The sequence below is a fragment of the Lissotriton vulgaris genome, chromosome 3_2 (genome assembly GCF_964263255.1).
Source record: "Lissotriton vulgaris chromosome 3_2, aLisVul1.2, whole genome shotgun sequence".
In the NCBI taxonomy this organism is placed as follows: domain Eukaryota; kingdom Metazoa; phylum Chordata; class Amphibia; order Caudata; family Salamandridae; genus Lissotriton; species Lissotriton vulgaris.
Window position 1 is genome coordinate 313,928,750 of NC_141690.1, and position 26,034 is coordinate 313,954,783.

Sequence of the window (26,034 nt, forward strand, 5' to 3'; positions counted from 1 at the left end):
CAAAAGCAATAAATATGTCTATTTGAATTTGATCTATTTAAGGAAAAGTAAACATGCCAGCCCATTAAATGTGATTCAGTGACTAAATCAATGGTTTATGGGTGTTACATTGTGCTCTAATTGCATAATGTATAATATAAGCAAACATAATCATAGTTTAAATAATGAATGAACTAAACTAAATTGAGCAATGTCATGTTCATGAATGAGACAATTTCTTTATCCTGTTTGTGTTCGTGTATCTCAATGGGATTGTATCCTTGCATATTTTATAAAGCTATATTAAATCCAACAGAAAACAAGTAAATCATAACATCTGACAGTGGAATGCTTGGATTCATAGTGAACAGGAAAGCAACGATAACCTCAGTATCATTTAGACATCATTTTTTTGTTTAATGTTAAGTGTGATTTGAAAATCTTTCATTAAAAAACAATTATTTTTATAAACAAGTCAATGTTTTTCTGATCAAATATGACAATTCAGTAAAGGAGTACTGGCCTTCGTGGGCAGAGAAGTGGGGGCAAGAAGGCATGGTTAGCTCAGATGCATACAGTCCAGGTGTATCTGTAGTTTTTATTATGCATGTCACATAAGGTAAAAAACAAAAAGCACTGTACGAGTAGAAGCCAGAAATGTCTAATTTGTCTCTGAATGTGGCTATGACTCCAAGATGTTGACGATGCAACCTCCCGTTACCAGAGGTATGTGAGGGATGGAGAACAAAGGCAGGTGATGAGTCTATGAAGGGTACAGCCAGGGTCGGGTTGGTAACGTGGGCACTCGGGCATTGCCCGAGGGACCGGTATCCGAGCTCCATCTGTGGGCTGCTTTTTGGGCAGCGTGGGGAGGGGCGATTTCGGCGGTTTCTGCATTGTTCGGATGCCACCAGCGGCCCAGTGGATTGCCGAGTGGCCTCTGGAGTCAGATGGGCGTCCATTACCTCCCATTTATGAAAAGGCAGAGGTGTCACTCCCTTTCTCTCGCTGGGTGGCCCATTAATGTGTGCATACTGAGTGGGGGCAGGGGACCTGAGCAAAAGTGGCCTCACTTGTTTTCAGGTGTGTTTCACCAGGGTAAACTAATACGTGCATTTTTTTACACACCCCACCCTCCCCCATTTTAATAAAATTCCACTGAAGCAGTGTTTTGCGGAAAGGCAATATGCAAACGTGGGCCACTTTTTATAGCGTGCCCGGGCCGATTTTTAATCCAAATCCGACCCTGGGTACAGCTGAGCAGGACAGGTGGACATAGTGTAAGGGGGCCCAGTAGCTCCATGTCTAAGTTGACAGGCCAGTTTTTTTGGGGGTTGAGGGTGAATTTTATATAGCGCAGACTTGACCCTAAGGTTTCAGAGTGCTTTACATAAGCACTAATTGGGTTACAGACGGACACTTTCATTATATTAGACACAGGGAGATTAAGTGATTTGCCTAGAATTCAGGATGTTGAGCGTCTGAAGGTTGTTCCCCAGCTTCGACGTCGGCTGCTCTATCCGTTTGGCCACATCCTTTGGTCAGGATTTCCACGTGGTGGACAGTTAAGGGTAGCCTGGGACGACTCCTGGTGGCCCCCCCGCCCTGGGCAGCGCACCCAAACCGACAGACCACGCACGCAACCTGGGCTTCATCTTGGACTCCTCCCTCACCATGACCAGACAAGTCAACGCATTCTCCTCGTCATGCTTCAACATCCTGCGTATGCTACGGAAGATCTTCCGGTGGATCCCCACCGAGACCAGGAAGACGGTCACCCAGGCCCTCGTCACCAGCCGACTGGACTACGGCAACGCCCTCTACGCCGTAACCACCGCCAAGCTCCAGAAGAGACTCCAGCGGATCCAGAACGCCTCAGCCAGACTCATCCTCGACATCCCACGACACAGCCACATCTCCGGACATCTGAAAGACCTGCATTGGCTCCCCGTCAACAAAAGAATCACCTTCCGCCTCCTCACCCACGCACACAAAGCCCTACACGATCAAGGCCCTAGCTACCTCAACAACTGCATCAACTTCTACGCTCCCAAACGACATCTCCGATCAGCCAGCCACGCCCTCGCCGCCGTCCCCCGCATCCGAAGAACGACAACAGGAGGAAGGTCCTTCTCCTACCTGGCCGCCAAGACCTGGAACTCCCTACCGACCGACCTGCGCCTGACCCAAGACCACCTCTCCTTCAGGAAGAAGCTCAAGACCTGGCTATTCGAGCAGTAGCAGCACCCCCCCCCCCCCTAGCGCCTTGAGACCCTCCGGGTAAGTAGTGCGCTATATAAATGCCTGTGATTGATTGATTGATTGAGCATGGCGTTGCTCTGTGCAGCACCCCAAGACATTTTACAATTCTATGTATCTATGTAGTTAATAAAAGAACATTGTGTTGTGAGTGGTCAAGCTCAGTAGCTTTTAACATGGTTAAAATTGACATTATATGACAAAACATTATCCGTGGACCCAAAAAATCTGCAGTCGCTGAAAATTCTGAATTTAAGGCAGATGATTAAATCCCGAATAATGACAACCAAATTATATTTTTTTCAGTGTTGCACACAAATGTTAATAACTTCTCCGTGGTGAAATACTTCCTGACTCCAGTTATTAATATCTCCATGACCCTGCATATCTTTTTCACATGCAGCCCTTCCTCTGGAACTGTTCTGTTTATTCTGTGAAAAGCAGAAATGAGATCAGGTGAAACTGAGCAGGATGTCATCGGGGTCAGGACATGACAAGGAAACAAAGCAGTAGATGGCTTCTGTGTCCCGCATCCATGTTGACCTAAGCTTCCTCTTTCTATAGCCATGTATTTTATATTTTATTTCAGGAGATTGTTCCCATATGAAGGGCGTAAACCCTCTGCCACCCGTTCACACTCCTTACCACCTGCTTATCCAATCAATTATGGATATTTTACTATTCTTAAATTTTCTGGGGAAGTTTTGTCCCATTGTTGCCTTGGCTTGTTTTGGCCACTTTTCCACATCCCATTTGATTCTTTGGCACTGGTATCCAGTCTAAGACTCTTGGGGCGTTTGTTGAGTATTGCCGTCACCACTTGCCGATCGCCGAGTCTCCCGCAATTTCTGCCACTTCCCGTGCCCGCCCTCCTGCCACTTGCCCGTCCCTCCCAACTCCAAGGGCTACTTATGGAGGCCACTGCACGGCCCTTCCGATCAGTCCTTGACCTCCATGGTCTAGATTGCAGCTCCCACGCTGCCTCTTATCTCTGCCCTTGGCTCCCAGTGTTAATGAAGGCGCTGCAGTCCCCTGAGCCTCTGGTTCTGTCCTGCTGCGGGAACCGTGCGGGGCAATACATTTTAATTTTCTGAGGTAGTTTTGTTTGTTTTTTGCCATTGTTTGTTTTGCCCACTTTTCCACTTCCCATTTGTGTCTTTGTCACTCGTATTCCGTCTTAGACTCCTGAGTCTTTTGCTGAGTATTGCCATCAATGCTTGCCGTTTGCTGACTCTCCCGTCAATTCTGCTACTTCTCATGCATACCCGCCCTCCCAATGCCGACCCCTTTCACCTCCCAGGACAACTTATGGAGGTTGATGGATGGCCATGCAGTGGGCAGCGTTAGGAGCCTTGTCCCCCTCCTCCATCCACCAATACACCCCCAAGGAGCTCCTGTCTTGGGTACCCTATAAGGCCCACTGTAGCTTTGTCTTATGTTGGCCCAAATACATACATAATAGGCCGCTTCTGCTTCACACACGTTACACAACAACATGCTAGTTTTTGTGCCACGATGTTACTTTTGAAATAAGCTGCACATGTTTTATTATTCTGTTCTTCTGCTGGGATTCAGTCTCTACATCATGGAAGGCCAAACAGCATCCTATCCTGTTTTTCCCTGTGGTCGGTCACTAACACCTAGACACAAAAGAGAGCTCCAGCTGCTGGTTTTCGAACAAAGCAAGTCATCATATAAGAGACAACTTGGAGTTCTAAAAGCAGAGCAAGAAGCGGCTTGCTGAGAAAAGGTCCTGAGACGAACAGGCTCGATCCTGAGATGGAGACCAACTGAATATGACTCACAGCTATGGGGTCCATCACTCTACCAAAGATCTTTAGTATAATGTAGGATATATCTAGTAAGGGTAGGCTTAGGCTGACCTGTTATTTCAACATGGCAGGACATTTCATTGTGTAAAGTTTATTAATTATGCTAATCACATTATTGACTTGCATATGTTTCCTAATTGCAGCACATCTTTTACATGACAGAGCATACTAATTACAATAAATATTGTAGGCTTCACACATCTCTTTTGTGTTATTGTGGATATGTGTGTAAGAAACAAAAGGTGATAACCTGTCACTGCAACTCCAGAGAGAGTTAAGAGTTTTGTGTTCCGGGATTCTAAGTTACCAATCTCTCTGGAAGGTTAGGAGAGTCTGTAAAGCACAATGAGTTAGTCTGGATTTGGGGCATAGGTACTGAGGTAGTAAGGTGAGGGAGGCCCTACATACTGATGTCCCATGATCCCCAGCATAGTTCTGTATCTGAGCAGAATCCCTGCAACACTCCGATCCCTGGACCTCGTACACCGGACCATCAGATGATGCACGTCTTCCCTACAATCAACCAAAGGACTCTTCAACTGCCAACAGTTGCTGCTTTTCCTGCAATACTATCGGGCCTTATGGAATCCCGTGCCACTTCTGCCCAGAAGACCATGAATCACCCGTAACTGCTCCAATGCATCCCACTTATTGGCCGCTCTGTCTGCAAACATGCTATGTAAATCTGGGACACCATCACCACCCTCTCCGTCGATGTTGCCTTCATCACTGAAACATGACTCAACACCTCCTTTAATCCTCAACATCGCCACTGTAACTATCTATGGCTACAAGCTGATACACCGAGACCACACCAACAAATACGGTGGGGACATTGTCATAATTTTCAAGGAAACCATCCGATGCACCGTTAGCAGCGATGATCCCATGCCTGTCATAAAACAACTCAACTTCCAACTACAGACAGACACCAAGACCACGATAAGTGGCACCTGGTATACAGACCCCCGGGACCCTGACCGGTGTTCTGTGAACCCATCCCTAACCTCATAGCACCACTAGCCATTGACTCCTACTACTACATCCTACTTGGTGAACTCAGTTTTCACATTGACCAGTCCAACGACGCCAACTCTACCACCCTCCTTGAGAACCTAAATATTGGCCTCAACCAACTGGTCACCGACCCCATGCACAGAGCTGAACACACACTCAACTTTATCTTCACCTCCAGCGACAGAATCAAATTCTGCCACGTCACAGAATTCACATGGAACTACTATGCCATTGTTCACTCTCCGTCTCTGATGCTCACCACACCTTCAGCAAGCATTACAGCTCCTTCCGCCACAGTATGGACTAGATAACCAGACACAGTGGATACAGGGCCTCAGCATCACCCAACCCAAAGCTTCATCAGACCTTGAACAGGCTGTCCAGACCTTCTCCACATGAGTCACCCAATGCACAGACAGAGTCACCTGTGGAAACCAGCAAAAGCCAACAAAGCCTCCAAACAAGCCAATTGGTACAACCCTGAGCTCAGCAACTACGACCTCCACATCATGGAAGCCAAGAAAGTAGACATCACAGCCCACATCCACACTGCAGCCAACCACACGAAGGAACTCTTCGAAATAGTCAAGGAATTATCCAACCTGACAGCCACATTAAATACCAACCACCCCTCCCAAGAACTCAGCAACACCCTCTTGGACTACTTCCAGAGCCAAATTGTCATCATCAACAATGATTTCAACCCCCAAACCAATATTCTCAACCTCAACAGCCACGACCAAAAAATGCCCACCACCCGATTGATCACCACCTATTCCCCACTCACCACTCTAACCACCTTGCACATCATGTCTTCCATTCACTCTGGGGTGCCCACAGACCCCTGCCCCTACCATCTCTTCAACCTCGGATCGAACCCCATCAGCACAGAACTCACCAGTTTCATCAACACCTCCATCCCCACAGCAGCCTTCCTGGACAGATGGAAACAAGCAGAGGTCAGTCACTCCTAGGGCAACCCTCTGTCGACCCCAACAATCTCAACTCCACTGATTTCCCTGCTCCCCTTCCCAGCAAAAGTACTCTAGAAAGCTGTTAACCAACAGCTCACTAAATACCCGAAACAAAAATACCTGCTTGATGCCTCAAAATCAGGACTCCGTGCTAACCACAGCACTGAGACCGCATTGATCACTGCCATAGACAACATCAGGATTCACTTCCACCACAGAGAAATGTTGGCCCTGATCCTCCTCAACCTCCCTGCTGTGGTCGACACCTCCACCCACCACACCCTTATTGATAGGCTCTACAACATTGGGATACAGCAAAATGCCCTCAAATGGATCACTTCTTCCTTAAAGGATGCATGCAGAGCCTCTGGCTGCCTCCTTTCACCTCCAAACCCAAGGACTTAATTTGTGGCATACCCCAAGGATCATCCCTCAGACCTAACTTATTCAACACCTACATGACGCCCCTCGTAGACATCACCAGATCTTAAGGCCTTAACATAATCTCCTATGCAGACAACACCTAACTAACCCTCTCACTCACCGGGGACCCCTCCAACACCAAAAGCAACTTCTGCAATGCTATAACCAACGTAGCGAGATGGATGAGAGACAATTGCCTCAAACTCAACTCCGACAAGACGGAAGGATTGATCTTCAGGTAGAACATTTCCATCTGGGACCACAGCTGGTGACCAGCGAACTCGTATCAACGCCCACATCAACTAACCAGGTACACAACCAAGGCATCATCCTCGATCCAAATCAATATAGTCACCTCCTCTTGCTTCCACACCCTCCGCATGCTTCACAGAATTTTCAGATGGGACCCAGCCAACACCAGAAAAACCATCACTCAGGCCGTCACCACCGCCCACCTTGATTAAGGCAACATTCTCTAAGCTGGCATCTCCATCCAGCTACTCAGAAGACTATAGACCATACAGAATGCTGCAGTCCAATTCATCCAGGACCTCCCCAAGTGGACCCACAACACTGCTCGCCTCAGAAAACCTCCACTGGCTACCTATTCAGAAGAGATGCCAGTTCAAGTTCCACACACACGCCCCAAGACCATGCACTATCAAGGACCATCCTACATCAATCACTTACTGAATTTATATCTACTTGTGCGATTCAGGAAACAACTCAAGACATGGCTGTTCACTTTGCCTTATAACTAGATGTTTCCCTGCTTGAACCTTCTGTACTCAGATCCTTAGCGCCAAGAGACCTGTCGGTGGACATGCACTCCTACAAATACCTATGTAACATTAACATTAACACATGCACACTCCCTCACTTGCCTGTGCACACCCTTTGCATTAGCAGCCTCAGGGGCAGCTCCTTCTCCTATATTGTCACCAAGACCGGGAACGACCTACCCCTCCACCTCTGAACAGCATCCCCCCTGGCCAACTTCAGAAAGAAAGACAAGACCTGGCACTTTGATGGAGACTTGCCAATCTCAGGATCCAGGTACCCTTAGGGGTGATAATGTTGTGCTACAAATACTGATTTAATGATTTATTGATTCTTTTGGCAAGCACTATTTACAGAAAGAAAAATCTCTGAAGTTAGCATGCACGCAATATTTCAATAATATTCAAGTAAACCAACACAAAGTAAATAAATCTGTTTTTAAAAACAGAGGGTTTCTCAGGCTTTTGATGCAGCATCACTAAGTATGCTATCTTCAGGGCCACTAGAATTATGCGATTGCACAGCTGCATTGTTTTTGCATAATTAGAGATTTTCCGCATTTGCCACACAGTCCACCATTTGGTGTATACTCTGCATATTTTTACATATGAAAAGTGAGTTTCTAGCTCAAACAATTCAAAAGTTACTAAAAGCACAGCAACACGTGTTGCAGTGGAAGGTCCTTTCCAAGGCTTGACTGTTCACCTTTCTGGTTACTTATTCTACTCTACGTAGCACTAATATAGCGCGTAACTACCCTTTGTCATCCCAGCGCTGTATTTGAATGTTAAACTGGAACAAACGGGGTGCAACCAGTGCCCAGACAGTGCTAAGTGCAAAAATGACAAAATAATGATGTACTACTATCATGAAATGTGCCACATTACTTTGCTTAGTTTGGATTTTCTTACAGCATAATTTATGCAACCTTTCCTGCTACATAATTCCAGTGGCGCTGACTATTGGGCAGCTTTATGCTGGAGACTTGTTTACCAGGTCAGTAAGACAGGCTCAGAGGTTGATTGTCTAGCGGTTACCTTCAACACATTTTTTCCTTTTCAATCTCATGCATAACATATCTCAGCACAAGGGGAAAAGGCAGAGCCCAAGGTGTGGGCTCCATTTATATACTTCCACATATGATGATTGCTAGGTGATGATGTGTAGTCATATTTTGCATAGGCAGAGATCTCTACCTGCACTATGTGGAACTAATTTCGCCATATGTATGAATAAAATACTAAAACCTATAGTCATATTTTGTAATATCTCTGTACCCCTACCCCTTAATGTAAGGGGTTAGGGACAAGTGAAGGCATGCATTTACATGTGCACTGCGTTATATTAGGTTCTCTAACAGTAGTGTTTGTGATGAGGGTTAGCAATGCATGTTCCACTGACCAGGTTTATGTGTGCTTGTGTGAAAGTCTATAGGCCCGATTCACAAACAAAAACTTTTTGGGAATTCACAAAGGGCATTTACAAGTAGTATCTTTACATCCACACTTGGGCCAGAGATCGATGATTAGAAAAAGCAAGTTCTCTTGAATGTCTTATCATGGCCATAAATAAGGGATGACGACCCTTCATTTTTCCTAGGTTTGCCAAAATTGAATCACAGAACCTAAAGTGTATCAATTATTCAAGCAATCAATCAGCACTTGTAGAGTTTATCACCCATGAGGGTATCTAGGCGCTAGGTTGTTGGGTTTAGTCGAAGAGCCAGGTCTTGAGTCTCTTCCTGAAGTCTCTCAGAAAGGGTGATGTACAGAGGTGGAGAGAGAGGTCATTCCAGGCCATGGCAGCGATGTGGGAGTAGTAGTGGCCTCCACTATGGCTACCCCGGATGCACAGTGTCTGTGCAAGGGCAAGGGAGGCAGAGCAAAGGTTTCTGGAAGGTTGGTGGAAGTTCAGGCGTGGGAGGGGGTATGCTGGTCCTTGGTCGAGGAGGGCTTTTGTAGGCGTGTGTCAGTAGTTTGAATTGCCATTTTTTCTGAACGGGGAGCCATTGGAGCTCCTCAGGTGTTGGGTGATGTGGGTCCATTCAGGCAGGTTGAGAATGAATCTGGCCACTAACTTCTGTATCATCTGGAGTATTTTCCTGAGTTCGGTGGTGGTTCTTGCATACACTGCATTGCCGTCGTCCAGGTGGCTGGTGATTAGGGCTTTTGTGACTGTTTTTCTCATGCTTATGGAGAGCCATTTGAAGATTATAAAGGCATTTTCTGTGAATAGTATGCTTTCTAAAAGTTAGCAATTATGTCAGTTTTCCACCTTCCACTTTCCATTTCATTCCTGAAGCTAAACATTAGAAAAGTATAAATGTGAGTTTAAATGAGCAAGTAAGAGAGAAGTCAGCGTGAGTTGAACAAAAAGATCCAGTGTGCTGTGAAGGAGTGGTGCTGTAGCTGTACCTGAGATTGCATTATAACGTTTTTTTTTTAAATAGTACATGGACGGCAAAGACACGCACTGTTCTCTTTGACTCAAAACTGCCTTACATCCAAAAATGCATCAACACACAAAGCACCTCAGGTGAAATAGGAGTACAAAACTGGTCATTCCCCTACTGATTGCATAATGCTATATTATAGCCTTATAGCCTGCCGTAGAGGGCATACCAGCTATTAAAGGCCCTCTCCAGCGTTAAAGGCCCCGAGCAGAAGGCGAGGGCCTTTAACAAGGGAGAGGGACTTTAATAGCGGTATAGCCCATCTACGAAGGGCTATAAGGCTATTAGAACATTCTGCCTCTAGAGGACAGAATGTTCTAACAAAAAAAACAAAGCCTTTTTTGGAGCTTGAGGGGAATGGAATCCCCTCAGCTTCCTGAAGCCTTTGTTCACAGCCAGAGCTGTGAACAAAGAAACATTGGATTGTTGGAGCTCCAGGCTTATACCCGCCATTATAAGCCCAGAGCACTCCATTGTTTTCAATGGAGCTCCCACCATTCCAATGTTCTAATATTCCGTCCGATTCAAGCAAGCCGGGCCGACGACGGCTGAAATGCCAGAAACCAGTCCCGGAAGCTTGTTTCCTTCCCAGTGTAAGAATTGGCTTGGTAGTTTGGTTTGCCCTGTTCCCATCATGCAATGGGACAGGAACAGACTAATTTGCATATAGCCAGGTTCTGAGCTGGGATGGTGCAGTGAGCTAAAAAACGGTGTTGGATCTAGCCCTGATCTCTTGACTGGGTGAGAGTATTCTGCTTAATTCAGAAACTCTGTCCATCACCACCCCTTGTTGTTAAATATTTTGTCCACCATAAGCGTGGAAGGGTATACTCAGATTTAAGTCCCTTGCTCATTGCACCATCAGGATTCAAACAAGCCGGGCCGACGACGGCTGAAATGCCAGAAACCGGTCCCCGGAAGCTTGTTTCCTTCCCAGTGTAAGAATTGGCTCGGTAGTTTGGTTTGCCCTGTTCCCATCATGCACTGGGACAGGAACCGACTAATTTGCATATAGTCAGGTTCTGAGCTGGGAGGGTGCAGTGAGCTAAAAAACGGTGTTGGATCTAGCCCTGATCTCTTGACTGGGTGAGAGTATTCTGCTTAATTCAGAAACTCTGTCCATCACCACCCCTTGTTGTTAAATATATTATTCCGTCCAGTCTTTATGTCCCACCTGAAGTAATGTAATGCCACCTATTCAGGTCTATTCTCCAGTTCATGAACACCTTGCAGATATTGTCTTTGCTTTTATAACTTCTAATGTTTGTAGCTAGACTCGCAGATGCATATTCATATAAAATATCTAGCTCTTTACAATGTTTCAGCAAATCACCAAGGCTCTCAGAAAATATTGAATTGCAGGGGCGGCTCCTCTGTTATGGCGGAGGAGCGTGGCCCTCCTGCTGAAAACCAGCACAGGACAAAAATTTAATGATAATACAACATTTTTATTATCATTTTATTTTCTGACCTGCAGGCTGGTACTGTGAGCAGAGTAAGGGGCATGGCCAACTACACTGATGCTGCAGTTGCAGCATCATGGTGGAGGAGGGAGTGGTGGGCACGGCCCTGTGCTCATGATGGTTTGTTGGGGCCGGCCAAACCGTAATGCCCGCTTGCCCTTTCTCCACCTAGCTGCACTGTACAGTTGGGTGGAGAAACGAACCCAGGCTCCCAGACTATGTCTAAGCGCCAAACTAGGGGCCTCATTAGAATGGAGGGCGGACCTGCACCCCCGAGGTGGAGGGACCGTCCGCAGGGGCAGCGGCGGTCCCTCCGGTGCAATTAGGATGTGACCGCCACCCTGGGTGGGTGTATTCTGTGGCTGCGTCGGTGAATCCGCATCCTCCGGGCCGGCGGTGGCTTCCGCCGACCCGGAGGATGCGGATTCACCCCCATCCTAATGAGGCCCATAGTATTCCCAGCATGTGAGCAGAGCTGGGATTGTCTGCTGGGAGCCTGCGCAGTGTGCAGCAGTTCCTGGATGTACGAGCTGTGAGGATCGGGATGGAGGCGGCGGTCGTCAGAGTAGGTAAGTGAATTTTTCTTTCTTTATAATTCTTTTTTTTGTTTGTGTTCCCCCTTCCCCCGCCCCACCACCCCGCAATACGAGTGGCTGCTCCTGTTCAATTGTACTTTATATGTTGCTCTAAATTAGATTTTTATTAAGTAATAACAGCCTGCTACTCTAATTAAATGTTACCTAGAGACTGAAATCATGCCCTCTAGGGTTTAACCAGTGCTCTAATTATGGATTACATAAGATAAGTAAACATAGTCAAAAGTTTCAAGTGTTACTTAATTTTGCATTTCATTTTTATGAGGTACAACTCTACCAGATAGGTCTCCTGTGCTTAAGACACTAACATAGAGATATATAACGTGTAGAACAAGAAAAATGATACTGAATTGAACTAAACTAAGCAATTTATTTGTATAGAACAAGGTGGATCACAACATTTTCAGTCAAAAATTGCTTTTTCCTTAAATTGCTTCCCATCTAATAAAATACATTTGCATTCTTGTGGAGCTCTAGTTGAAAAACAATGAGTTACTTCCCTGACAACTTGCAGTTCACAGCTTCATATACAGCGGGTTGAAATACTCAAATTTTAATAAAGAGCCGCTGATAGGTTCGCCATCAACAGATCCAGTAGAGCGGGTCAGGTCATGTGGCAGCAGCCCACCAATGATTTTCCAGACAAAACAATTGGCCCCAGTGTGGTGACGGTCTAGCTTTTCCCGAGCGAGGGCCGGAACCGGAAGGGGTGAAACGGAACCGGAAGGCGGCCATTTTGTGAGGCGCCGAGCCGGCAAAGAGCCAAGGCGCGCTGCCCCGGCGCTCCGAGAAATAAACGTGTAGCACACTTATTCTGGCTCCGTGTATACTTTGAGCGGTAAAGGGCATTCCTACAATGGCGACGAGGCGGTACACGGCGAGGAAGTAAAAGAAGCACTTAAAGAAACATTTGAGGTGAAAACGCTGAAGAGAGCCCACATAAAAGAAATACAAATATAAAGGAGGAAAAGGAAGCGAACCGCCACAGAGACTTGGGGCACCCTCGGAGCGCGGCAGAGGACAAGCAGTAGCGCATAGGGCCGGCGCTAAGCAGAGCCCACGAAGCGTCCCACCAGCCGGGTAGTCACTACACACACCCTCCAGAAGACACAAGGGTGGCCAACCCCGCAGCAAGGGCAGACTCGGGGACAAGCGCTCACGACGTGCGCTAAGCAACCCGTAGGGCCATAGACGAGGCCCAACCCAGAAAACAAGGCGGGAAAAAGGTGCGGACTCACAAGAACACCGCCACCGGTCTACTGCTGCAAAAAGCTGGCGGATCGGCTGGGGGCAAGGTGAGGAGCCTAGCAGAAGGCACGGGGCTGGTCGGCAGGCAATCCTGGACACCGGAGGTGCAGCGGGAGTCGTACACAGCGGACAAGACCAAGGAGAAGACACGGACGCCAGGTAAGCACCTGGCAGCCCGCCTAGCCGCAGCGTTCCCGCCCAGGTGGCCCCAAGGGGAAACGAGAAAATGGCAACACCGTCCACTTCCCTCGCAAACATGATGCCCTTCCTCCCAAAGAGAGGAGGAGCCACAATGCCATGGGAGGACTGGAAGCGATACTTCCTGAATTATTTGGAGGCTCTGGAGGAAGAGAGCGAAGCAGAATATTCCAGTCCGAGAGGAAGAAAATTCTCCTACACAATCTAGGACCGGAGGGCTTAAGGGTATTTGACAACCTTGTTCCGACACGCAATAGAGGACTTGGACACGCACTACAGGCCTGTGGTATGTGTGGCCATAGACCGGTGCAATTTCTTCCAAAGAAAGCAGGAGAGTGGAGAAACCTTAGACGAATACGTCGCGGCATTACAAAAACTGGCACTAACATTTATTTATTTATTTATTTTATTTTAGCGATTTGTAAAGCGCCTGGTGACCCAAGGGCATCCCCGCGCTGTAAGGAGTTGTTATCCATTGAGGGAGAGGGCGGGGGGAGGGACAATTATTTCGGGAATAGATGGGTCTTCAGTTTTTTGCGAAATACCAAGTAACTGGGTTCCAGTCTGAGGGTACGTGGGAGGGAGTTCCATCCAGTGGCCGCTTGAACAGAGAAACGTCGTCCTCCTGTGCGTGTCCTTTTGAATTTAGGGATGTTGGCTAAGTGCTCATTCTCTGATCGTAGGGGTCTGGTTGCTTTGTAGGGGGTGACCAGGCTGCTGAGGATCGCAGGGCCAGATCCGTTGATCAGTTTGTGTGTCGTGCACATGGCTTTGAATTCCACCCTTTGGCACACAGGGAGCCAGTGCAAGGCCTTGAGGGCTGGTTTGGCTGACACTCTGGAGGGAAGGTTCATGAGCAGACGTGCTGCAGCATTCTGTGTCCGTTGCAGTCTCGTCATGGTGGCCTCAGGGGCTCCCAGGTAGACCATGTTGCTATAATCCAGACGAGACAATACTAGTCCCTGGATAAGAAGTTTCCTGGAAGTGGGTGGTAGTAAGGGGAGAATCTTGCGGGTAGTGCGCATGAGCCCAAAACAGGTGCCCACAGTTTTGGCCGCTTGCGTCTTCATGGAGAGCTCGGGTTCGAGCCATACTCCGAGGGTCTTGATTTCACGCTTCGGGGAGGGGATTTCTCCGAACACGTCAGGCCAGACTGCTGGGGGGATGGTCGCCCATTGTTTTCCCAGGAGCATCACTTCGGTCTTTGACCCATTTAATTTTAATGATGAATCACTCATCCAGCTGTGGATTTCTGTGGGACAGTTAGCCAGGCTGTCTGGGTGGTCGACTAGTTGGGATAAGGAGACGACCAGTTGAGTGTCATCAGCGTAGCTTACCATTTTTATGTCAAATGGTGTCACCACGTCTTCAAGGGGGGCCATATATGCATTAAAAAGCGTCGGGCTCAGAGAGGATCCCTGAGGGACCCCGCTTGTGAGGGGGAGGGTGGACGAGTGGTAATTGCCGTCCCATACCTGGAACGTGTGTCCGGTGAGGAAGGATTCTATCCACCTGAGTGCCGTCCCGGTGATCCCTGCTGCCGCGAGTCGATGGAGAAGGACACGATGGTTGACTGTGTCAAAGGCAGCGCTGAGATCCAGGAGGATCACTGCCACTGACCCTCCTGAATCCAGTATGCGCCTCGCCTCCTCGATGACGGCGAGGAGGGCGGTATCTGTGCCATGACCCGGGCGAAATCCAGTTTGGGATTGCCGTAGGACGTTGTTAGTCTCGAAGAACTGGGACAATTGTCCGTTGACCAATTTCTCGGCTACCTTGCTGATTCCAGGGAGGAGAGATATTGGCCGGTAGTTTGCCATGTCTGCTGGATCGAGCTGGGGTTTTTTAAGGAGTGCTTTTACCACCGCGCTCTTCCAGCTGGCAGGAACAGATCCCTGGGCAAGTGAGCTGTTGATAAGCTCCATGACCGTGGGGACGATGACGGGGGCCACGGTTTTGAGGAATCTAATGGGTGCCGGATCCAGAGGTGATCCGCTTCTCATTTTGGTCATGGTTCGTTCTACCTCTACGCAGGTTACTGGCCTGAATGTCGCAAGTTGGAGGCGAGGATTGCTTTCGGTCTGACTGGGAGGTGAAAGGTTGTCCATGTGGCTAGCGGGACCGGGGGGGGGGGGGGCTAGGATGCGGGCGATTTTGTCGTCAAAATAGGTGGCTAGTTCATTACTACGGTCCACCGGGGGGGAAATGGAGGAAGGAGAGTTAGGCAAATTTGGCGACCTGCACGACGAACTGGTAAGGGATCAAAGTATCATGCATACGTCGAACACGACGATACAAGAGAAGCTATGGGTGAATGGCGATGCCCCCCTCAAGGAAGTTTGGGCCTTAGTCAAGAAAGCAGAGTAATCAAAAAGATGTGCGCAAGCAGCCAGAAAGGACACAGGGAAAACTCAGGCGGTGTGCAGAGTGATGGTGCACAACAAAGGAGACAAAGCCAAACAACAGGGACCACCTAAGCACCAGCTCAACCAGAGAGGTCAACAGAATACAAGTGCGTCGCCCAAGACCAGTGGGGAGAGAAGGACGAGTTGTTACAGGTACGGGAGCACCTCGCACTTAGGAAATGACAAAGTGTGTCCAGCGTTTAGAGCGAAGTGCGCGTTCTGCCGCGTATTTGGACACTATGAGAAAGTGTGCAGGCGGAAGCCCAAAGGAGCGGCTGTTAAATATATCGACCAGGGCAGTCCAGAGGAGGATGAGGCGCAAGCTGAGGAGGAGTACCTCGAAGAGGTCTTATATATAGACGCCCAAGTCCTGGATGTGGATTGCAAGGGGTCCAACAAACCAGTACTCAACATGAGCATAGAAGGTGTAAAGATCAACATTGTAGCCGACTCAGGAGCTCCAATCACGATTGTACAGAGAAAAGTGTGGGAAGAGAAGTTCTTGAAAGAAATAAAGGAAGAACTACGCCCAATGGATTTGAGACCAGTCGCCTACACAGGACAAAGAATACCCATGTTGGGGTATTGCCCTTTGCTATTTGAATTCAGAGGGCGCTATGCAAACTGTAGGCTGTATGTGGCCGAAAAGGGGCCCTCAGTACTGGGATGGAAAGACCAGGGCGCGCTAGGAATTCAACTGAATCCCGGTGGTATAGAGAAGGTACTACTGATGGACACAGAAAGAGGACAAGAAGGGGAAGCATGGAAGAGAGAATACCCACAGGTGTTCAATGGGAAGATTGGAGAACTGGCTAAATTCAAGCACATGATACGCCTGAAGGAAGGAGCCACACCGGTGAGCCACAAAGTCCGGAACATTCCGTTCCACTGCAGGGAAGCTGTACAAGAGGAGTTGGACAGATTGGAGAAAGGAGGCGTGATTGAGGCAATCGAAAGTGCTGAGTGGTTGTCTCCTTTAGTGGTAGCACAAAAACCCAATGGGAAGGTGAGGCTATGTGTGGGCCTCAGAGAACTCAATAAGAACATCCTCGTAGACAAATTCCCACTCCCACGAATAAATGAGATGCTCGCAATGACTAAAGGCATAAAGTGATTCTCAACGGTGGATCTGTCATTGGCATACCATCAAGTGGCACTCCATCCCACGTGCAATCACCTCACATCCTTTATAACACCATTCGGGTGATATAAATTTGTAAGAATGCCGTTCGGATTGGCGTCAGTGGCAGCTGTGTTTCAAAAACTAATGCACAAAACTATTCAAAAATGTGGAAGGAGTACAATACTTCCAAGATGACATTCTCATAATGGGGAAATCGAAACCAGAGCACAACGAGAAATTGCACACCGTGCTAAGGGTGTTACAAAACAATGGTCTCACCACAGAGTGGGCGAAATGCAAGTTTGGGGTGTCATCAGTGACGTACCTGGGACATGAGATAAGCAAGAAAGGAATTGAACCCAAGAGAGAAAACATGGAGGCAATAAGGAAGGCGCCAGCCCCTGGGAACAAAGAAGATGTCAGGTTGTTCCTCGGCATGACGGAATTCTATAGTAAGTTCATCCCAAATTTCGCCACCAAGACACACCACATGCGCCAGCTGTTGAAAGAAAGGAACAGATTCAAATGGTGCAGAGAAGAACAAGACGAATTTGAGGCCCTGAAGAAGGAAATGAGCGAAGCTATACCACTCAAGGGCTTCGACCAAGAAGCAAAATCCATACTCACCACGGATGCCAGCGACCGAGGCCTAGGAGCTGTGTTGATGCAAAGATCAGGCAAAGGGGAAGTATCCACGATCTGTTTTGCATCCAGAACCTTGGCACCGAATGAAGAAAAATTCTGTGTTATCGAGAAAGAAATGCTAGCGGTGGTATGGGCGATGGAACGCTTCCGACAATTCCTATGGGGAGCCAAATTCCTGGTTCGCACAGACCACAAGCCGTTGATAAAAGTACTGACATCAAGTGGTCATGCACATGCCACCCCGAGGATAGCAAAGATGACCTTGAGACTCCTGCATTACGTGTACGAGGTGGAGTACCTACCAGGACCCAGGAACAAAGTCGCGGATTTCTTGAGCAGAGAGGCTGCCAAGGAGAAAGCAGAGGACCAAGAAACCCAGGGATGGGAGGGGTACATGGTAGCGACTATGCAAGACATGGAGCAGGTCATCAGCGAGCAGGAGTGGGCTGAAGCGTACAGAAATGATGAAGACATAGAAGCTATAAAGGGATACTTAACACATGGGTGGCTGGAGAAAAGGCACCTAGAAGAGAAAATTAAGAAATACTTAGAGGTGAGAGAAGAATTGTCCCTAGGAGAGAACCCCATGTTTCTAATGAGGGGAGACACGGTCATTCCTCCCCAAGGACTGGTAGAACACCTGTTGGGGATTCTGCATGAGGGACACCAAGTGATCACAAAAACAAAGGCCTTAGCGAGACAAGCATACTGGTGGCTGGCCATTGATGCCCAGGTGGAAAGGTATGTGAGGAACTGTGACTCGTGCTCCAAAGCGGACAGACCACAATTGGGAAAATTTCCTGTACCCAAAGACCCATGGGAAATGGCGTCCATAGACATTATAAGACCCATCTTGAACTTGAACATTGAATGGGTACAGAAATATGCCATAGTGTTAGTGGACAGGTACTCCAAATGGCCTGAAGTGGAGGTGAGAGAAACAGTGGACACTGAAGCGGTGCTGGCGTTCCGAAATGCAATCTTTGTGAAGAAAGGAATCCCCAAGATAATTACATGTGACAACGGGCCACAGTTTATCTCCCATATACCATCCAGCCGGGAATGGACTGGCTGAACGCTTCAACAGAGTCATAATGGGAACTATCCAAGCGGTCTTAAGCAATGGACAGGATTGGGAAAAAGAGCTACCCAAGATGCTGTGGGCATACCGCATTACGCCAGGGAGTACAGGTTACAGTCCCTTCAAAAGACTAAGGGGAAGAGAGCCGTTCACAAAGGACAACACCGCGTGGAGACAGATGGTAATACAGAGCAAGTGGTCACCTGCGATAGTGAAGAGGAATTTGGAGAGAGCACAAGAGACATATACTGAGCACTACAACAAGCAACGGAATGTGCATAAAGTGAGCCTAGAAAAAGGAGACTGGGTGAGAGTGAAAGCAGCCACATTGAACAGGAAGGGCGAAAGCAAGTTCACGCCACCACTTCAAGTCATGGAACCATATGCCAGATCAGCGTTGTTGAGCGATGGCAAAGTGTAGTCGCAGGACAGGATGGAGAAGTGCAACAAAATCCTGAGATGGGAAACAGAAGGTGAGACAGGAGCAGAAGTGGAAGGAGCAAGATGTGAAGTCGGAAGTAGGATACAAGAGTATGTTGGAAGAAGGGAAGAGCAAGTAGAAGGAACGGAGAACGAGGAGTGTGGAGTAAGAGAGGAGAGTGCAATAGGAAGTGATACAACGGTGAAAAGAAATGAGGAAGAAAGGAACAAAGAGAGTAAGGTGGCAACAGGAAGTGACAAGAATGAGGGACGAGAGCAACATACATCCTGAGGACCCCAGGTGGTAGAAAGGAAGCAGAGGGGGGTGAGAACGAGAGCAGGACGTATTGTGAGAGTACCTAAGAAGTTTGAGAACTTTTCCACAAGCATCCAGTAAGACTATTTAGTGCAAGTAATTGTGAATTGTTTAATGTTTAAAGGGGGGAGATATGTGGTGACGGTCTAGCTATTCCCGAGTGAGGGCCGGAAGCGGAAGGGGTGAAACGGAACCGGAAGGCGGCCATTTTGTGAGGCGCCGAGCCGGCAGAGGGCGAAGGCGCGCTGCCCCGGCGCTCCAAGAAATAAACCTGTAGCACACTTATTCTGGCTCCGTGTATACTTTGGGCGGTAAAGGGCATTCTTACACCCAGGCACAAGGAAAGACCTCCCATTCAGTCGCGTAGCTTGGGGTGGGGGTTTGGGAGGGGTGGTGGCCTCCCCCTGCTTTTACCTGCTGTCTTGGCGCAGCAATAGCAAGCATCCGCCGCTCTTCACTACGTAGGGACCCCCACCGGCGGCCAGCGGGCTAGCTACACCACTGCTCCCATTTGTATCAGGGGCATCCAACTGTTTTTCTGAAACATCCAATTTTGGAGTTTATTTCAGAAAACAGAATATGAATGATGAGTGGGCCAAATGCATATGTAGCCCACTCAGCAGCCATCTGTTCCTTCAGTGCATCCGCCACACTGGTGGGTGAACTGAAGGCAGAGAGGTGCCCGCCAGGCAGACAAATATTTTCAAATATTGCCGTCATGCCTTTGCCAGGGGAATGGTGACCAGAGTCTTCACCGAACAAGCAAGCAGACAGGCGTTCCAATATCCAGTCTATCCAGACACTGGCCCTTTAATTGTTCATGGAACAACTTCAACTGAAGTTAAAATCATATAAATCTTGTTATCCAAGACTTGGATTGCGATTTTAGAGAAACAGACAGTGAAATGCACATCTGTATTTAGCCATAGATTTTTCTCTATTAATAATTTATTGCATTTTGGCGAATAGACTATATTCTTTTGTAAATGAAACATGACTTCGCCAGACTTCTGTACTGGCAGTAAAGTGTCTTTTATTGTAAGTATGCATTTGTTAAAAAAAAGCAATCTATTTCAAATTACAACATTCCTTTTTTTTGTTAAATATTGTTTTCAGTGCTGTGATTTTATGGGCGGCAGAAAGCTGACAGATTTACACCTCAGTACGTCCCAGCAATTTATGCAAAGGCTGTAATAAACTGTAAAAGGGCTGTATCTCTTCTGCTCAGGCCAACCAACTAAATAAAATCACAACAGAAACCCATTCGCCTTGGGTCATATAATTTGGATGCCGTGGCAGCGTTTCATTTGCGCACAGTACTTAAAGTATTTCCGACAAATGGTACCTATGTTTCCTAGTCAATACTGAAAATATTAATGACCTTGTGCATTGATTACCTCCTTTAACTACTTTTATGAGCAAACCTCACATATAGAAGTTGTCATTTGGTTTGCATTAAGGAAGCAACTGATGTATCACAGCTATTTCCTGACCACGGTTTAATGGGTTTCCGTTTTAGTTAACTTCATGGCCTGGTTTGCCCTAGTTGAATTCATTGGAATCTTTCTAAACTTTTTGAATCAGTTTTTAGTCCTAAATATTCGAGGATATGGAACCAATATTCATGATCTGATTAAAGTATCAGTAGCGGTTGCTCTGCGAGCGGAGTGGTGGGGTGGGTGGTGTGGGCAACAGACTGCATGGAGGTAAGGAAAAGGACAACAAAACATGTAAAAAAGAATAGGTAAAAAGAACTCACCTGCTGCCACTCTTCTCTGTGTACTCGCTGCAGCACAGGCTGCCAGGCTCCCCTGCAGCCAATCCTGATGCTGCTCTCATGTTTGAAAGCTGCATCAGGATTGGCCTGAGCGCTGTGAATGTGCGCTCTCAGAGAGGCTGGGAGCTAGTGCTTTATTGTCTTCAACCCAGCAACACAGCTGGGTTGGGGACAGCTCAGTGCACATGTTGGTTTGGCCAGCCTTGGACGGCCGGCCAAACCGACATGCTCACTGAGTCACAGTCATAACACTCCCTTTGTCACTACCCATGCAGTGGCCCACACCCAAGACTCGCCAAGCCCTCAGTCCATGAAAAATAACACAATAATAAACCAGTTTTATTTTTCACGTTTTGAGGTTGGCAAGGGGGGACAAAGCTTCTCTGACATAGCGGAGGAGCCGCCACTGTAGAGAATTGAATTTGGTAATATTCTCAAGTTGGGTTAGTTAGCAGAACATTTCTAACTTTCTAGAAATTCACAGAGATTTCCATGGCTACTGTTAGGAAGCTTAACAGGTGCAGCTTTCCATAAGTACTCACATGCATAACTAGTTATGTATTTTTAAATGTATCAAGTGTCAATTTCTGAAAGGCACGCATTCTGGGGGTTCCCATTCTAAAAATTAATTTAACCTCCAGTTAAAGGAGTAAATATGTGACCATTTAGAGGATACTAAATTCTATGCAAATTGAAGAATTGGGAATACCCCAAATCTTCTAAGTTTGTGGGTGTTCATCACCCATTTCAGGCATTCCCACCCAGTAACGACAAACTGTCTCCTATGGGTAGATCGTCTCACATAACCCTTGCATTAAATCCACTTCCAAGTTACAAAGTGCAAATTCATATTTTGAATTTCAGGAGGTTGAATTTGCACTCCTAAATCTAGGTGTTTGTGCCACTGAGATCCTGATTACAAATTCAGAGCTGAAGGTCATATATAGAAAGCCATTTAGCCAGTTGCAAACCATAGAGTTCTCTAAATCACAGGGTTCAAAACCACTAAATGACTTTTTGGAATGTACTAAACCCCTACACTAGGCAGGGCAAGCTTTGGTGAGAGCAAGCAAATCCCTGACTCTGGCCATTTAGAGGGAACCTCCAGAGATGCAAACTGAAATATATAAAATGCCTCAGTCAGTGTACGCCGTATCCTCTTCCTTGAAGGGGCACACAAAGATAGTGCACAACTGAGAAGCAGACTGTTGTAACTGGCCCTTCCTGCAGGGTCATCCCCAAACTTTTTGCTTCTTCTTCCCTTATTTCTCCTGACCCGTGGCTGTTGGCATTAGGATTCTGAGCACTTTACCACTGCTGATCAGTGCTAAAGTGCATATGCTCGCTGTGTAAATTGTTATTATGATTGGATATACATGATTGGCATATTTGTATCACCAAGAAGTCCCTAGTAAAGTGCACGGGGTGTGCCAGGGCTGGTGATGACAAATGCTACTAGTGGGCCTGCAGCACTGATTGTGACACCCACAGGAGTAGCCCCAAAATGGTGTCTTAGGCATACCACCCCAGTGCCTGTGTGCAGTCTGTGAACTGCCATGTCGTCCTGGTCAGTGTCCGCACTGGCCAGGCCTAACTCTTCCCTTTCTGTGCACATTGGTCACCCCTATGAAAGGCCCAAGGTACCCCCTTGGGCAGGGTGCAGTGTATGTGAAAGGTAGAGCATGTACTGGTGCAGGTGACTTGCTCTGGTAGTGAATTACAGCCATTTTCGTTTTTTCACTGCTGCAAGGCTATATTGCTCCATAGGCTATCATGGGGGATGCTGGCAACAGTGGCTACCAGCATATCTTCCCATAGGAACAAGATAAGACGTACAAGTCTAGTATCCCTGAACTCAGAATTTAATAACACACCTTTTGGGAAAGGTTGTTTTTTCAATCCGGTGTTTGAGAACAGCACTTTTAGAAAGTTGCTGTTCTCTTGTCTGCCCTTTCTGTGTGCCTTGGCCTGTTTGTGTATTGACTGTCTGGTTTGAGAGTGACAGGGGGTGGGGATTCCCCAGGAGGCTGGCTGAGTCAGCCCTAGGCTGAATGACCACATTACAACTTGAGTGGTGGGAGGAGATAGCACCTGGGCCTGAATAGGGATGTGCATGCCTTCCACAATGCTGGCTCCACCTCCTGCTGGGCGGCTGACGACCCTGCAGGACATTAGAAGCCAGAAAATCAAAGTGCTCAAGGAACACCCAGAACTGGTTCAGACCGGGCTCAGAGCCCACTTGCACAAAGAGAACAAAGACTTTTAGGGGTATAAGTATAGGACCCCCGACAACAGAAGATTAGATCATCCTGGAATCAAGAAGGAACCTCTGCCAAGGATAAAGCTGAAACTGAAGAATGACGATTGTCCATCTGTTGCTCTGCTGGATTGCCCTGCTGTTGCTTTGCTACCAAGGAGAGGGGAAGGACTTTGCTTCGTGCTGTGCCCCCTTGCTTGAAGGAATCTCCAAGGACCTGAGAAGAGCTGGCTCCCTGTTCTGAAGTCCCAGGAACAAAACGACTTCACCCCCAGCTTCCCCCAAGCTCTACTGAGAGAGTTCTGTCCTTCCTGGAGTGCGCAGCCCATGTGTGGTGCCTCTGGAAGTTGTACCTGTGCAGGGAAGCTGGAAACCAAGATTTAATGACTTTGCTACAGAAAAGTTATCGCATCACTCGCTGCGGAGCGCATTCCCGACAGTGCGAGGAAATTCCCGCCACTACAAAGGCCGAGATCGTCACAGCGGCTTTTGCCTCTGCCAGAGCCGTTGCATCCTTTGTTTGCGGGATGCACCAGACCGGTGTGGGAAGACTAACATCGCTGCGAGTGTCGTCGCAGGGTGAGATAGCTGCCCCGCATGCTTGCGGACCGCATCACGTCACTGCGAACATCATCGCAGAGCCATCGCATCGAGGAGCTGCCAGAGAGAGATCGCCGCTGGATCGCGCATCGTCGCCCTGGAGATCGGCGCAGTCCCTACGAGACCGTTGCATCATGCCTTTGCGAGAACAAACTTCCTACGGAACCTACACACCGGAATCCATACAAGTGGCCTTCCTCCCTATACACACTGGATTTGTCGCAACACGCCCGCTGCTGCAGGGGGGTTGTCGCATCGCCTCCCCAAGGTCTCAGAAGCAACGCATCGCTTGTTTTCCACCACACCAGCTTCTGCTTTTGGAACTTTGTCACATCTAAAGGCAATCTCCTCACTACTCTAAACCTATTAGATCCTACCTCCTAAGTATAACTCACATTAGGGGCGTAAATCACACAGTGAAGTACAATCTCACTAGCACAAACCTAAATAGGTAAGACAACCTCATAATCATAAACCTCAGTTTTAGAGGTATCAGATACAGGGTGTGCAAAACATACTATACACCATACATTTCCTAGCACCACATTTAGAGCACATAATAACAGTTGGGCCTTGCGCCCTATTCATATACCAGCCCCCCTCGCCAAATGGCGATCCAAGAAAGGGCTCAAATGCCCTGTGTCCAGAATGTCAGGGCACGCTGCCAAACGCAGCGCCAGTCAGGTAGATTCCAGTCAAAGAACAAGAACCTTTTTCATGGGGTCATAACCCCTTTTTATACACTGAAATCTTTTGTCTCCAAAGGTGCAGGCAAGGGGCGAACCAGATGCAACTGGCTCCTGAGCACTTTCTTTTGCTCATCCCCTCTGCCTCTTCACAGGATGGGTCAGGGACATCAGACACACCCCAAGGGGTGGAGCCAGCATTGTGTAGAGAAGGCACAGCCCTATTCAGGTCCCAGGTGCACTCCTCCCTTCCATCAACATGCAGATCTCTCCATTCACCACTGGGGCAGACACATCCTGACTCTTGGAGCCAGGCACACCAGCCAGCTCCAGCCAATCACAAGCCAGACAGTCAATTCACATTTACTGCACAGACATGCCAACTTCTAGAAGTGGTACTTCTCCTCTAGACACAATAATTCTGCGCACATCATCGCGCAGCATTTAATCACATACGTTTGCACATACCAAACTCGACCCTGCACTCCCCACGCATCAGGAACTACCATGGTCACACATATTCCCCATGCATTCCTATGGGAGGGCAGGCACTCTCACCACACATACACAGAGAGAGCTCGCACTTCACACTGGACCACAGGGAAAAGTGCGCAGAGGCCTAAAATCACCAACACCAGGAGTCAGAAACAGGCTAGGCAAATGCAAAAAGTTTTGGGGTGAACATGCCAAAAGGGCCAAGTCCAACAAGCAGGTACAATGGGATCACCCTGCACATTAGAGTTCAACGCAAACACAGCTTTCTCACACCTCATCTTTGATAATGTTTTGAATTAGGCACATTTTCTGGGAATTTCTTAAATAAATATATTTTTCCCTACTATTTGTCTGCTATTTTCCTTTTTTACCATAGATTACACAGGTAATAAAGGACTCACAAATGTTTGAGTCGTGTTATTTAACATTTCAGAATGGTGAAGAATGCTAGGTATGGGATTTTATATCCGATTTCCTTAACAGTTGTCAAGCAGTGCTTAATTTGTAACTGCCACAGCCCTCGTCAGTAACAAGCTAACTACTAACTATCACACTACTACGAGTGTGGCAGTACTGACTATTCCAGGCCCCCAAATCTACAAGAATGGCTTTGGTGGCACGTATTAGTAATTTTTAATGTACATTAAATTAATAAACTAGATTATTTAACAGAAGGGAGCAACTGGTTTATGTATTTCACCGCTCTTTATTTTATGTGGAGAAGAAACAACAACCATTAGGTTCATATGTTCAGTGTGTATAATTACATTTTTTTTCATAGTACTTATTGAAAGTGAACATTCATTTGATGTCTAAGAAGCAATACAATTCACATCCACCAGTTAACTACTTTTGTCAGGTGAATAAACTATTAACACAATACGACAATTTTACACAAACAAAAGAAAATGAAACCATATACAATATTCAAATTACACCAGCATAACATTTTCATGACATAATTTCCATTAACTTAACATTAGGCAATTATGACGGCGATACTTTAAC